The sequence below is a fragment of the Chelonia mydas genome, chromosome 5, assembly GCF_015237465.2.
Source record: "Chelonia mydas isolate rCheMyd1 chromosome 5, rCheMyd1.pri.v2, whole genome shotgun sequence".
NCBI lineage: Eukaryota > Metazoa > Chordata > Testudines > Cheloniidae > Chelonia > Chelonia mydas.
The window spans coordinates 66,589,962-66,604,856 of record NC_051245.2 but is presented as its reverse complement, the minus strand read 5'-3'; the positions used below and the strand labels follow the sequence as shown (position 1 = coordinate 66,604,856).

At 40.1% G+C, this 14,895-nt stretch overlaps 1 long non-coding RNA gene across 1 annotated transcript; it reads left to right on the top strand.

Annotated features, from left to right (window-relative positions):
* Nucleotides 1–1,357: 1,357 nt before the first annotated feature.
* On the top strand, nt 1,358–14,220 carry LOC122466007. Its single transcript, XR_006291192.1, has 3 exons — nt 1,358–1,484; nt 13,339–13,467; nt 13,970–14,220. It is a non-coding gene; the product is annotated as an uncharacterized LOC122466007 (long non-coding RNA).
* The last annotated feature ends 675 nt before the right edge of the window (nt 14,221–14,895 follow it).

Here is a 14,895-nt window from a genome sequence, read left to right as displayed (position 1 = left end):
CTAAGAAGTGAATGTGCCATGTGTATTTCCCTCCCTGTCGGACTATGCTGTGGTGTTAGTTGCTTGGATGCAGTTCTGAGAAGTGGGTTTTCCCAACTGAGAACAGATATCTGGTTAACAATTTATAAATCTACCCTTCAATTTCCCTCTGATCTGGCAAAATAATGGAGCACAAATAAACCTATATTTAAAGCATACTGCCTGCCTCTTCCCAGGAACTGCTCATGATAGCAAAAAGACGGATAAACAAATAATTTTCTGGTTTTAATGAACACATCCATTATAACAGCAATAGTTATGGCAACAGGAATTATGTACTTGGTGCAAACATCTCTTGTGCCTTGTAAACACCTCAGCCTTCTGTCAGTGCCCCCTCTGGGGCTATTTACAGCCTCAGTATTACAAGGTAGCTACTGTCTAATTATACACAGCTGGATTGGTTTCTACCACTCAGGTCCTTAGTTAACCCTTAATAATAATTAAATTTTTACTGTTACATTGTATATCAACTTTAAACTTTCAAGATTCTAAGGTGTCCCAGTAGAATTGAAAACCTATTAAGTTATCAAGACATGCATGCTTTGCAACTTCTGTTTTCATTAGCAGAAGAAGGCCCTAAAGAAAAAAGAGAGCTGTACAAAGGCACGGTAGCTGAGGTCTCAGAATTTAATGCAGCAGCACTCAAACTGCAAAAGGGCCAGAACCTGACATCCTTACTTAGTCACACATTAACTTTGATGAGAGCTTTGCCTGAGTAAGGACTGAATTAAACTCTCAGGATTTGGTCCAGAGTAGACAGAAGACCCAAGAGACCCATGCATCAGCAGCACAAGTAGCCAGGTCAACTTAGGTAACAGATACATTGCTCAATCCTAAAGGAACCTGAGCTCTGGAGAAATTTTAGAAATCCTGTTACCTACTCCACTGGAACCTGGAAGCATCTTGAGTCACTACTCAAAAAAAGAAATGGCCAGTTCAGAAGAGAGAGAAGGGGAAGGACAAAGAATACATGTTGCTAGAATAACAGGATGCTATTGAAAACCCTGTAACACTTCCATGAGGTTTTACACTGAATAATCTGATTCAGGTTAAGACCAACAAGGTGATGGGAATCCCACACCAGAAGCCCCCCACCCCCCTACAAATATATGGGGCTGCTAATGCAGTGTGAAAAGCTGAAGTGGGGAAACAGGCAAATTAAACTGCTCCAATTCTGCCCTTCCCTCGCATCATTCCTCCTCTTTCTCCAATCCCATTCACTTAAAATACTGGGCTAGACTCTGATCCTGTTGACACTGGTGGAAATAATAATAATTAAAAAACCCAGGACAATTAGATTTATTTCAGGCCAGGAAACCTTCACCGATGGAGATGGAAGGTGGAACAGCTGGTGGAGAGGGCAGGCAAAGCCTGGTGACAAAAGAGGATCTACTTCCTGGGAGCAATTCCAGAGGAAATAAACGTCAGAGTGAATGACTTACAAGGTACTGTAACCTCATTTGTTGGCAAACTGGATAATCTTACCACACAGATAAATATTCTTGAGTTGAGGTCTGATGTTGTGAGCTCAAAGCTATTAAAACAGCATGGATTTAACAGCATGTGAGGAGAAGGTTAAGCAAACATTTGAGCTGTAAAACTCATTAATGAGACATCATAAAATAGTAGGTTTGAGAGATGAATTGCTTGAAAAAACAAATCAAGTCTCAGAATATTCACAAATATCAGACCCAGAGGGACTAGCAGAGGGGAGGAAATGTGCCACAACTCTGAAAAATAACTGCTAATGGATTGGGATCAGCACAGAGGATGACTCCCTGCACACAGAAAGGTAAATTCACCCCAAACAGAAGGTCAGCCTAAGGCCTATGGACACTTATGTCCTAGTTTGAGGGCTTAGGTGGGACTTAAGTGGTGCTTAGGCCTTTTGCTGTCTCCCACTGCACAAGAGTAAATTCACCTGGAAAGCTTGCAAAACAACAGGAGACATTACCCCCAAATCTGAGTAGACAGAAAGCAGCTGTGCGATTGATGAATTTCCCAGATAAAACCAGGAGTGAGACCCTGGTCGAAAATAGAGAGAATGTTCCTATACTAAGAGGATTTTGAGTTTCTCCAACACAAGTTTTCAGACTTATGCAAAAAAAAAATATATATTTCTCCTGCTCAGGGAGATAATTCTGGATAAGAAAACGGAGACATCTGAAGGGGAAAAAACTAAGGAGGACCAACCTATTTTGGAACTTTGACTAGGATTGCCAAATTTGGTTGGACAAATTCCTGGAGATTTCATCACATAACATAGTCTTTAATTAAAGATTAATCTTTAATTCTTGAACACTATAGGACAACCCTGGGAGGGCTGGCAATCCTAACTCTGACTCAACTTACTTCGGAACAGTTAAATCAGTGGTTCTCAATCAGGAGTCAGAGACCCCCTGGAGGGCTGCAAGTAGGTTTCAGAGGGGCTGCCAAGCAAGGCCAGCATTAGGTTCACTGGGGCCCAGGGCAGAAAGCCAAAGCCCCATTGCATGGGGCTGAAGCCCAGGGCCTTGAGCCCCGCCACCTGGGCTGAAGCCAAAGCCTGAGCAATGTAACTTTGTGGGGGCCCCTGTGGCATGGGGGCCCCGGCAGTTGCCCTGCTTGCTACCCCCTAACACCGTCCCTGGCTTTTATATGCAGAAAACCAGTTATTGTGGCACGGGTGGGCTGTGGAGTTTTTATAGCATGTTGGGGGGGGTTCGAAGCAAAAGGTTGAGAATCCCAGAGTTAAATAACAGAAAAAATATAGATTTAGAATGAGACCTTGTTAGACCTGTGAGTCATGCCTAGAACTTTGCCTGTCTTTTAGCCAGGAAAATTATTAAACCCTGACACACACATCCTTGGTTTCTTGTTCAAATTTGAATCATAGAATATCAGGGTTGGCAGGGACCTCAGGAGGTCATCTAGTCCAACCCCCTGCTCAAAGCAGGACCGATCCCCAGTTAAATCATCCCAGCCAGGGCTTTGTCAAGCCTGACCTTAAAAACTTCTAAGGAAGGAGATTCCACCACCTCCCTAGGTAATGCATTCCAGTGTTTCACCACCCTCCTAGTGAAAAAGTTTTTCCTAATATCCAACCTAAACCTCCCCCACTGCAACTTGAGACCATTACTCCTTGTTCTGTCATCTGCTACCACTGAGAACAGTCTAGAGCCATCCTCTTTGGAACCCCCTTTCAGGTAGTTGAAAGCAACTATCAAATCCCCCCTCATTCTTCTCTTCCGTAGACTAAACATCCCCAGTTCCCTCAGCCTCTCCTCATAAGTCATGTGTTCCAGTACCCTAATCATTTTTGTTGCCCTCCGCTGGACTCTTTCCAATTTTTCCACATCCTTCTTGTAGTGTGGGGCCCAAATCTGGACACAGTACTCCAGATGAGGCCTCACCAGTGTCGAATAGAGGGGAACGATCACGTCCCTCGATCTGCTGGCAATGCCCCTACTTATACATCCCAGAATGCCATTGGCCTTCTTGGCAACAAGGGCACACTGTTGACTCATATCCAGCTTCTCGTCCACTGTAATCCCTAGGTCCTTTTCTGCAGAACTGCTGCCGAGCCATTCGGTCCCTAGTCTGTAGCGGTGCATTGGATTCTTCCGTCCTAAATGCAGGACTCTGCACTTGTCCTTGTTGAACCTCATCAGATTTCTTTTGGCCCAATCCTCCAATTTGTCTAGGTCCCTCTGTATCCTATCCCTACCCTCCAGTGTGTCTACCTCTCCTCCCAGTTTAGTGTCATCTGCAAACTTGCTGAGGGTGCAATCCACACCATCCTCCAGATCATTTATGAAGATATTGAACAAAACCGACCCCAGGACCGACACTTGGGGCACTCCACTTGATACTGGCTGCCAACTAGACATGGAGCCATTGATCACTACCCGTTGAACCCAACAATCTAGCCAGCTTTCTATCCACCTTATAGTCCATTCATCCAGCCCATACTTCTTTAACTTGCTGACAAGAATACTGTGGGAGACCGTGTCAAAAGCTTTGCTAAAGTCAAGGAACAACATGTCCACTGCTTTCCCTTCATCCACAGAGCCAGTTATCTCGTCATACAAGGCAATTAGATTAGTCAAGCATGACTTGCCCTTGGTGAATCCATGCTGACTGTTCCTGATCACTTTCCTCTTGTCTAAGTGCTTCAGAATTGATTCCTTGAGGACCTGCTCCATGATTTTTCCAGGGACTGAGGTGAGGCTGACTGGCCTGTAGTTCCCAGGATCCTCCTTCTTCCCTTTTTAAAAGATGGGCACTACATTAGCCTTTTTCCAGTCGTCCGGGACTTCCCCCGATCGCCATGGGTTTTGCTTTTCCTCTTTGATGTTTAAAGCTTCAGTAGTTGTAGTAAATGCTGTGTATAACTATGTGTCAGACCCAACAAGGCAATTTGTATGATATGTTTGTGTTCTTTCTGTCTTAAACAAAGAAAACAAGAACATGATTATCTTAATGCAAAAGGTTTGTGGAGATATTAAAATGGATAAACATAGTTTGGAAACACCTGACTCTTTCCAGTCACATTTTCAAATGGCCTCTGTTTGCGGAATCAAACACCCATTAGTGTGTGAAATTGCCACATTTCTGAGTGCAGATCAGATAGGTGTGCAGATTTGCACATGTCATTTTATGTGTAAGGGGCTAATTTGCATGTGGTCATTTTATGTGCAAGGGGCTGAGAGTGAACATACACCAAAAGGAAACCATTTGAAAGTTTAGCCTTTTGTGTCTTAGAAATATATCTTGAAAAAGTACATTTTTCTAGTTCCTCACCCTTTCCCAGTTCCATTTCCTCCTCCCTTGGGATATAGGAATATCCCAAGGTAATTTGTTGTTGGACTGTTGGAACACTATAAGTGTAAGGTTCTGAAATTATTATTTGCTATTTTCTTCCTTGCAAAGTTGCAGGTCCTTATCATTATTTTCTTCTGTCCTGTACCTATCAAAATTCATAAACATTTTTAAAAGAGATTTCTATGTTGTTCAACTTTGAGTAAGGGCAGAAGTTCGAGGTGGGGTCGTGATAGTTCTTAATTATACAAAATTGTTTCGATGTCTCTAATTGTAATGGATTTGCACAGCACTTAGATACCAGGATGACAGATGGTGAAGAGAGATTTGAAACAGAAATGGCAAAAAGGCAGCTACAGAATATTAGACAACGATACAATATTGTACATTGTATCAACACTAACACAATATACTGTACTTTGGAATATATGTTTCATAAACTCTTTTTGTTCTGTGTTTGTACAGTACATAGCACAATGGGATCCTAGGCACTATGATAACGCAGATAAGAAGAAATTAGAGAAGATTGGTTTTTTAACATAGTCAAATGCTACTAAAAACTACAGCTGGTAGAAAACCCCATCTTCTTTTGTGTGGCAAAGTATCAGAATATTTCAAATCAAAATCTTCATTTCAATTCCATTTTCAAAAACTGAAGGAAACTTGAAATTTCAAAATTAGTGTTTTTTGTTTTTGTTTTTGTTGTTATTGCGTTCCTCTTTCTCCTGCTTTTCCCTTTTTTAGCCACTTAATGCAAAAGAAGGAATTCTGTCTAGGGGTTTTATTTTCCCTTTTTTCCTTTTTTTTAAATCTCCCTTTTCCCCCCCACTCTGTAACTTTTCAAAATGTCTCCAATTTTGAAGCTTACAATATGGCAAAAAGAAAACTGAAACATTGGAACTTTGTCACTCTGCAACTTTTCCACAGTTTGATAACTTTTGAAAAGTTACAATGCAGCAAAAGTAAAAAACCAAACAAGAGAAAAGTGAAGAACTCAGCCTCTGAACATTTTTCTTTTTCTTTTCTTTTTTTTTTTTGCACTCACTGGGGGGAAATGGAGAATGGAGAAAAATTAAAATATTAAATTTTAAAATAATTGATTTGTGAAAACTATAACAACACAAAAATTTCAAATTGAAACTAAAAATGAAAAAAAACCCAACCCTCATTTTGTTTTGAAATTACCCATAAGAAAATTGGAAAATATCAAATGAATATAAAAAATTCATTTTTGATTAAACCCAATTTTTTTGGCAAGAAAAAATTTTGGTCGAAAAAACATCAAACAGCTCAGTGGGTTTGGTTTTTCTGTTTTTTTTAAACCACCCAACCTCTTATTTTGCTCAGTGAAGCCTGTATTTCTCAGCTTATGTTACCTTGCTTTCAGTTTCCATGCAGCTGATAATATTATGGAAGGAAAAAGGTTACTTTGCATACTAAAAATATGCAAACCCTTGAGTGCTTGCAGTATTTTTTTAATCATTTTTATGTTGTCCAATAAATAGACAAAGTATGTGTGAGGATTAATTTATGCAACATGCTTTGAGATCCTCAGATGTTCTATGTAAATGCAAAGTAGTAATATTCATGTGACCATTTTTAGAGTGTTCATATTAATTCCATGTTCATATTAATCATCAGCAAGATGAAAACCTCACAAAATAAAAAATAAGCATAGTTCTGCCAGGACTCTGTTAAATCCCCCATCCCGTGTATTTCCCAATAATATTCCCCTGTTGCTTTGCTGGGTGATATTGAAGGATGTGAGAATAAACCATGGAACCTGCAATAGAGCAAAATAAATAAATAAAAAGCTCCTCTTTGTTATATTAAATAGTATCCCGCAGTGTTTCAAATAAAATCTCATTTGATGGATCTCATCTCTTCTGTGAGCTGTATTTATATATTTAAAAAAACAAGATCTTTGCTGCATTGCCAGTTCCTTGTCAACTCTTTTGGTGGCCCCTGACAGAGCAACAGGGGAATATCATTGGGAAGGGGAGGTGTAGGGGAAATTAAACAGAATTCTGGCTGCATTCAATTTTCTGTAGTTTGGGGAGATTTTGCACCTTTCTCAGAGACTGTAGCCAGCTGGGATTAGTACATTCCATTTCCTGGGCTCCTCACAAGGCTGAGAGCTAAAGAAAATTAAAATACGTCTGTGAACTTGGCTTCATTTCTCTCTCAGTAAAAACTTGTCCATATGTTTGCTTCTTTTTTCTGTGATCCCTTCTTGGTTTTGCAGACTCTCTCTATATATCTGGTGAGCTTTTATTTATTTCAATTCTATTACATAACCATTGTGTGGCTCCATTGGGATTAAGTGTATACAAAAAAGCCTTAAAGGAAGACTCAGCCTTTCTAATGCAGCTTAATAAACTTCCACTCTTTTGCGCATGGAAATAACTTTTTTATTTATCTATATTTTTACTATTTGATCAAATTCACTGTTAATGAAAGGTGATGGATTGACAGTCCTGGAAACTGAAACCCTCTCTCTGTTCAGACAACAGGCTATTCAAGATTCTCACATATACCTGTAGGGGCATCCCTTACCATGCTTACGCAGTGCTCAGCCTTCCTGCTGAGATTTCCAAGCAACAAGGTGGTGATTTTGTGATAGAGACACCTGACTGCTGTGGCCTGGCCTGAGAGTACCAAACTCATTTCACGCAGGCGCCAAGTAGTCATCATAGGGTCATAACTTTTGGTCACTACTAATCTAGTCTGGATTTAAATCAGCAAGATAGAGATGAAAGACTCCAACCCTCATTATTAGCCTCCTGAGCCAGCCAGTCTTGCTTATATATTTATGTACCTAATTTACTTTACTCACATGCATTAATATTCTAACACATTAACTATACACTTCTTTCCTGGACCACCACCCATCTCTTGAGCCCAAGAATCATGCCCTGAAAGTCTGAAATGCACTTGTTGACATGGGCAAACATTTTCAAACTTGGGTTCCTAAAATGAAGCACCTAAATAGAAGTGACCTGATTATCAGAGGTAATTGGCACCAGCAGCTCCTACTAACTACATTTGGAGTTGCATTGCAGGCAAATAGTCCATTCACTTGCAGCTGAGTTCAATATACATAGCACAAAGAAGGAAATAAATCTCTGAAGAGTTCCTGTTGAAGACAAGGAGAGCAGGTTAGTAGCAATAGCTTTTCTGATTATCTTCCTGCAGTGGTTGATGCTATTGACCATGTCACTTGCATAGTGGCTTAAAAAAAACAGCCACTGCAGCAGTAAGAGTTGAGTCCTATTATCCCTCAGGCTAAGAGGAGAAATAGGGAACACCTACAGTTATGAAGAAATCTCACCATAGAGCCCGGAGTTCACAGCTCCCCTATTGCTTGCATGGAGTGTTCTCCAGTAGGCCTTGCCCCTGGGGGCTCCTTGCTATTCCCCCATCAGTGTAGATCAATGATGTTCAATTGTGGTTTCATTTTTACAACGAATTCTGCACAGGAATTGCAGTCAGATAAAGGCCGTGCAGCCTGATTTTGAAATATGGCTGAGCTGATCTCAACAAAACCTAGAGGGACCAGCAAATGGCAAAACAGCTTGTACTGCTCAGACCCAAAAGCTTTCCTTCCTTTGTCTCTAATTCCACATGCTAAACATCTTGGTCCCAGGAATAGATGTACAGCAGATGTCATTAGAGCTTCTTTTCATTTCCTTTTTTTCTCTCTCTTTCACTGATGTTGTTTAATTTAAATCTCACTAATTCTGAGACTCCAAAGCCTGCAGAGAAGTGTGACTCAACTGGACTTCGGCGTGTCTCCTCAATATGTCGTCGAAAAGACAGAGAGCAAATAAGTAGGGCACGGTTCAATAATGTACTGGTGACTTTGAAGACTAAATCTTGGGAAATGTAATACAGCCTAGTAAAAGGGCTACAATTCTTACCCTTTTTTGTTAGTTCCTAAAGAGGGAATTTTGCAACTTAAGAAACTTCTTGTTTTATATCAGAGTGCAAGTGAACAAGCCACTGTATAAATTCACAACTAGTGATTCCTACTTAGCTGCAAAATTAAAAAGGAAGAGGAGGATTAGGATCAGTGAGGGAGAGATTTATAGGTATTACAGGAAGAGAAAATGATAAATATTACAGAGGGTAAAAAATGCAGAAAAGAGCATAACAGAATTTAGAAGATTTGGATTTTATTTAATTTAGCATTGTCCCAGTATATCAATATCAAAATTCTTTTAAACTCAAACAACGCAGAGAGTGAGCTGGATTTCATTACTACGTGTGTATCATCCAAAGAAATATAAAATAAGGTCCAACTGCAGAATCTTGACTTTAAAGGTCCCAAGCTGAGTAGGCAGAACTGGCAGATAGGAAAAAATCTTTTATCTGTAAATGGAATGCAGTTGGTGGTAAATCAGAAGACACAATAAACAATGAACAATGATTCAGTTTTACTGAGTCACTTTTTGAGTAGAAGTGCACTTTACATTTTCAGAAGAATTCTGTAGTGTGGACAACACAAACTTTCTCCTACCTGGGAATCTTTGCCCCATTTTAAATAACACACACGAGATTTTTTTTTTGTTTGGTTGGTTTTTTGAATGAGTTGTTTCTGGATAGGCTGGATTCCTGCAGAGTGAGGATCCACAATCTCAAAGGGCTCTTTACAACATGGAAGGCCACAGATGTTTTTTTACTGACTCAGCCCTTCTCTGGCTATTTTATTGTTTTTATTATTTTATGTATTTAGTCAGTCTTTCAGGACCATGTATACAGTGACAAATGTGGGAGTATGGGGTCTTAAAAAGTGCCATTCCCAGCTAATATAAATTGAGATTTACAGAGATTTACACCAGCTGAGGTCTGTTCCAAAGTATTTTAAAAGGGCATTTTATGTTGTTAGACAGTAAACATATTTTCAGCAAGCTGGAGTGCTTGTTCTTGGATCTTTAAGCATTCCAGCTTGCTGAAAAAATGTTTGCTATTGAAAAAAGTACAATGTACTCTTAAAATACTTTGGAACAGACCCTCAGCTGGTGTAAATCCCTGGGGAATGTATTTTAACACTGCAGGATATTATGTTTAGACTAGTATTTTACAGTCCCTTTGCACTCAAAAACCCACTTATACATGCACATTTACTGAGAATCTGCCACTAAGCTAATTGCCTTCTGGGAGTCTCTGTGGTGCAGAGCTCTGGAGGTAGTTGGTGTAAATTTTTTAAAGAAGCCTGCTCTTTATCACATGCTAAATTCAGGTTTCACTAACCAAAAAAACAAGCTGTAGGCATACCTACGAAGTGTTGTAACATCTGCTACCAGTCAAAGTCTGCAAAGGGCAAATTGACCCAAGCCCCATTACTGGTGCACATAGATGGCTGCCTGGACTCTCCCCCAGATACCTCACAAAAAGGGAAGAAAATATCAAAAGGAAGTTAAGGATGTTTTTGACAAAGTCCTTCACAGGTGACTAAAAGACAACTAAGTACTCCTAGGGTGAGAGGTAAAATAGTCATGTATTAAAACCTGATTGGAGGCAGGAAATAAAGTAGGGATAAATGGTCAGTTTTAAGATTCTGTGGTTTGTCTGGGGTTGTTTCTTACATGCATTAATTGTCTGAAAAAAGGGGTAAGCATGACCTGACAACATAAAATGATGTAGATTAGACAAGCAGAGAAGACTCTGAGGAAATTCAGAGACACCTATCAAAGCTAGGGCAATGGGCAGCACCAGACCAAATAAAATGTATTGATGATAAAATTGTTAGGTTCTAAATTAACTGTAGCTACTCAGGAAGAGAGGCCTTCCCATCATTCTGGACAGCTCACTGAAAAACTCTGCTTGATGTACTGCTGTGGTCAAAACAGCCTAGTGTAAGGATGTAGAAAGAACGGGATGGAAAATAATTGTGTATACATAATGAAGCCATTACATAAACTGATGGTGCACCCTGGTGAGTTCAGTTCTGGTCACTCCTCTATCAAAAAAGCTACAGCAGAAATTAAAAGGGATTGATAGCTTGGACATGGTCTAAAGAGAAAGAGTATTGGGCTGAATTTCTGAGATCTTTTATGTAAGATCCATTAAAGGTGGTTGATTCTCCTTAGCCTTCACAGTGAACTTGCTTCCTAACTTATCAAATGTACCTATGTACTAATAATTAAAACAAAATGGAAATGAATGTCACAAAGATAAAATGCTCTTTGTCTTCCTGATTTGTTGTACAATGTTATATAACTGACTATGGAAAACAGACACCAGCATCCCTTTGGACTACACCAAAGATACTGATATCTCTGTCGACTTTTAAATCTCCATCACAGTAGTCAGAGAGTTGCCCACAGTACTGAATGACAGAGGCCATGTGGCCAGCTAGTCTGGTAATAGGAAGTCGTGTTGGAAAAGCTCGGCTCTACAAAAGGGACTTAGGCCTTGTGATGCTGAGCACTGCAACACCTAACTTTTAGGTGACTAGAAAATCACAGGAATAACAATGTGATCCACAAATCCTGAAATAGTGGTATAGGCTTCTATACAATGAATGGGGAGGAGAGGCACCTTCGAATGTGAACGACAAAACCACCATGCTAGGTGGGAGCCACCTGAGCTAGCAAATGATGATGAGTCCTAAGCCCCAGCCCTTCACAGAGATAAGCACCAAGTCTGGGCTACAGGAAGGTGCCTATCTCTGCTTGCGGTCCATGAACTGGGGGAATATAGACGTGCCTAAGTTGCATACAGGGCCTGATCTGATAGGCATGCTCAGAGGCTGCCTAACGCCACACAAAACAGCACTGGTAGAGGGAGAGGCAACCTGAACCAGGGGTCTCCCGCATCTTGGATGACTTCCCCATCCAATAGGCTAAAGATGGTGGTGCTGCTGCTGCATGCGAACTTGCCTGAGAGTTCTGATCCTGTAGGTGCGCTCAGAGGCTGCCTACCAGATCATGTCCCTGCGTGTGCCTTGGGCAGCCAACTCCCTGTCTTTCCTGGGTTGTGAATTGCTCTGGGGCTTAGGTGGGAAACGGGTCTGTATGCCTATCCTGAGGCAGTAGTGCACATGTTCAGGCAGGAGACTGGTGCCCAAGTGTTTAAAGTGAGGCTGCAGTGTGCATACCCAGAGGAAAAAACTTAGGTTCTAAGTCAGTTTAGTTGCCTCCAGGGTTAGCTGAGTGGGAGTTCTGTGGATTGCAATGGTGACTAAAAACTAAGTACCTTTGGAGATCCAACCCAAGATGCCTAAGTACTTTTGTGAATCCAAGCCTAGCTCAGCAGGCCAGTCTTTTTGCTATGAGTGTATACTGCGATGTGCAGCCTATTCTTGTAGAGACAGACTTCTGGAAACAGTGAGGATGATGAGGATGGTATACTCCACTGAATTAAACTTATGCTCCTTAGTCAGTCTGGTTTTTCAAGAATTCAGCTGTAGAAATGACATTTACCAAGAGGCTTAGTGCAGCCAAGTGATAAATGGGGCAAGTTGGGTGTAGATGAAAGGGCCTCTCTTCCCCTCCATTCATAGACATGGGCAGGCAGTGGCATGCTAAATAAGTACATGGTGAGTCATGTGTGAAAAATTCTACTGGTAAAAGATAATTAGAAGTTAAAATGTTACTCTCATCTTCAGAGAGTTGCTAAAATAATGGAGGGTACATGATACCATTTGTGTTTGAAAGAGAAGCTAAATAATTTAATATTATAAACCAAGACGCTCAGTACTGGGCAGAGATGATGAAATCCCCGTGCAGTCTGTGTTGTGCAGTTGCCACACTAATTACAGATCAATTACTTCCCAGTTGTTTGCAACCTTATCAAAGAATAGTAAATTCACCAAGAGCAAAATGTGATAAGATGACTTTTCATTATTACAGTAGATTTGTTGAAACAGCTCTGACACTGAGATTAATAAGAGCTTTCCCAGAGGTAATATGATCTGTAAGCATAGAACGAGAATTTTAAAAGCCAAAAACTTGATTTTAGCCACTGTCATAAAAATCCTTGCTTCTTTAATTGTTACCATGAGAGTGATTTTAATACAGAAGGGGGAGGAAGGTTTGATAAACTGAAAGCTTGTTACTAGAAATGTTACTATACCTTTTAGCTTCCACAGATCAGGTAGTGAGTGAAAACAAAGTACAGTAGTATAAAAATGTACACAATTCACAGTATAAATGAAGTTTAAAATATTTATAATAGAGTGTAAGAAGGGTGTTTTTGTAGAACAGGGGGCATGAATAAAAAGTAGAGATTCTCAAGTATGTCAAGGTGGGTGAAGTATGGTACTTAGAGTAAAACACGGCATGTTCTGGATTTTATTCCCAGAACTCCCATTGACTTACTGTGTGACCCTGTTACATCAGCCGAGCTCGCTGTCTGCCTCAGCTTCCCCATCAGTAAAATGTTATAACCTACCTCATAAGAGCGGTTCTGAGGCTGAATTCATAAATGTTTTGAGAACTTGGGTTGGAAGAGAGATTATTATTATTTTAATATTATCTCTCTAATATTTTACAGCCTTTTTTCCACCTGAAGGCAGACATGAAGAAATTTAGGTTTGGTTTGTATAAGTATCCCAAATCCCGCTCCAACCTGACCTGAAGTGCAACAAAGAAATGTTTGTGTCACAATGACATTTGCATGAAGGTATCATTATTGCTAATTATCTGTATTGTGGTAGCAGCCAGAAGCACTGTTCAGGATTGAGTCCCATTTTGCTAGCAACTGTACAAATACATAGTAAGAGGAGGCCCTGAAAAGTTTACAATCTAATTTGCATACAATCTAATCATGGTGTGGTGCCAGCCCAAAGGAGCCTGCACTCCGGTGGGAAACCACCCTAGCATTATAGATAGCAGAGTAGGGCTGGTGGCATGGGGAAAGGGCACCAGCTGAATCTCTCCTCCTTTCTGAATTCTGGGGATAGACACTTGGAGCATCAGCTCTTCTGGGTTGCTACTGTAACATGATGTGTATGTGCTGGTGACACAAGGAACACTCTGAGACACAATTGTCTCTCAAACAGGACCGCAAATGGTTTGGATTTGGTTCAACAGATTCCAACAAGCCAGTTCATGTAAGGTCAAATTGTCTCCCAAATTCTTTCTCTATTCCTACATATATTCATTAACCCCTTGGTTGCCTTCAGCCACAGTGTATATTATGGACCCACTCCAAATCTCATGGACTTCTGTGGAAGTTGGATCAGGCCTTATATGAAGAAGAGGCTTTCATACAAGACCATAGAGATGCCCTGTACACTGAAAATAGAAATGTCGAATGCCATGGCCCTGAGTTTTCAGAAGAATACCAAGGGAGTCATTGTGCCATGGATTGCTGCAATCTTTAGACACGTTGTAAATAATTAATTAATTAATCATGGTAAAGTGCTTTTAAAGAGGAAAAGTGTGATTTGTGTGATGTATTAAGCAATATATTCTTCTTAAGAATCCTATTAATTACTGCACAAACATTAACTATATTAAAACAAATATATATTCCACAGACTGGAAAACAAGCAAGGAGCTCTCTCAATTTATTGGGTAAATGTATTTTAAAAATATCATAAATATGGTTTAATACTTAAATTAATAAAAATGTGTGATAGGTATTTACTGGATCTGATCTCTTGGGTAAATTTAACTCGTTAAGTGTTTTCTTTTCTTCTTTTCTTTAAATTAAAACAAAAATATCTCTAAATGTGGACATTTAAATAAGGTTTAAGAGTTTGATGCAAAGGTTCAAAAGCCAGGAACATCAAAGTGCAGACTGGCATGCTGTCTTGGTGAGCTCACAGTTACAGAAAAGGCACCAGCGGTGTGCTTTCAGGACAGGAGGAATGACCCTCTTTACTTTCATTTTCCTGGCTTTGGTCAGTTTTGTGTCACAGGTGCACATTATTTAAATAACTTTATGTTACACTACATTTTCTTATTTGTTCACTGGAAAATTGATAACCAGATGTAAAGAAAAACCTGATTAAGCTGTGAATGACACAGATTCATAGTGACTCTCTGCTCCTGGGAGTAGACAGCAGTTAATAGTGGGGTGCACCAAAGAGATAAGGAAGCACAA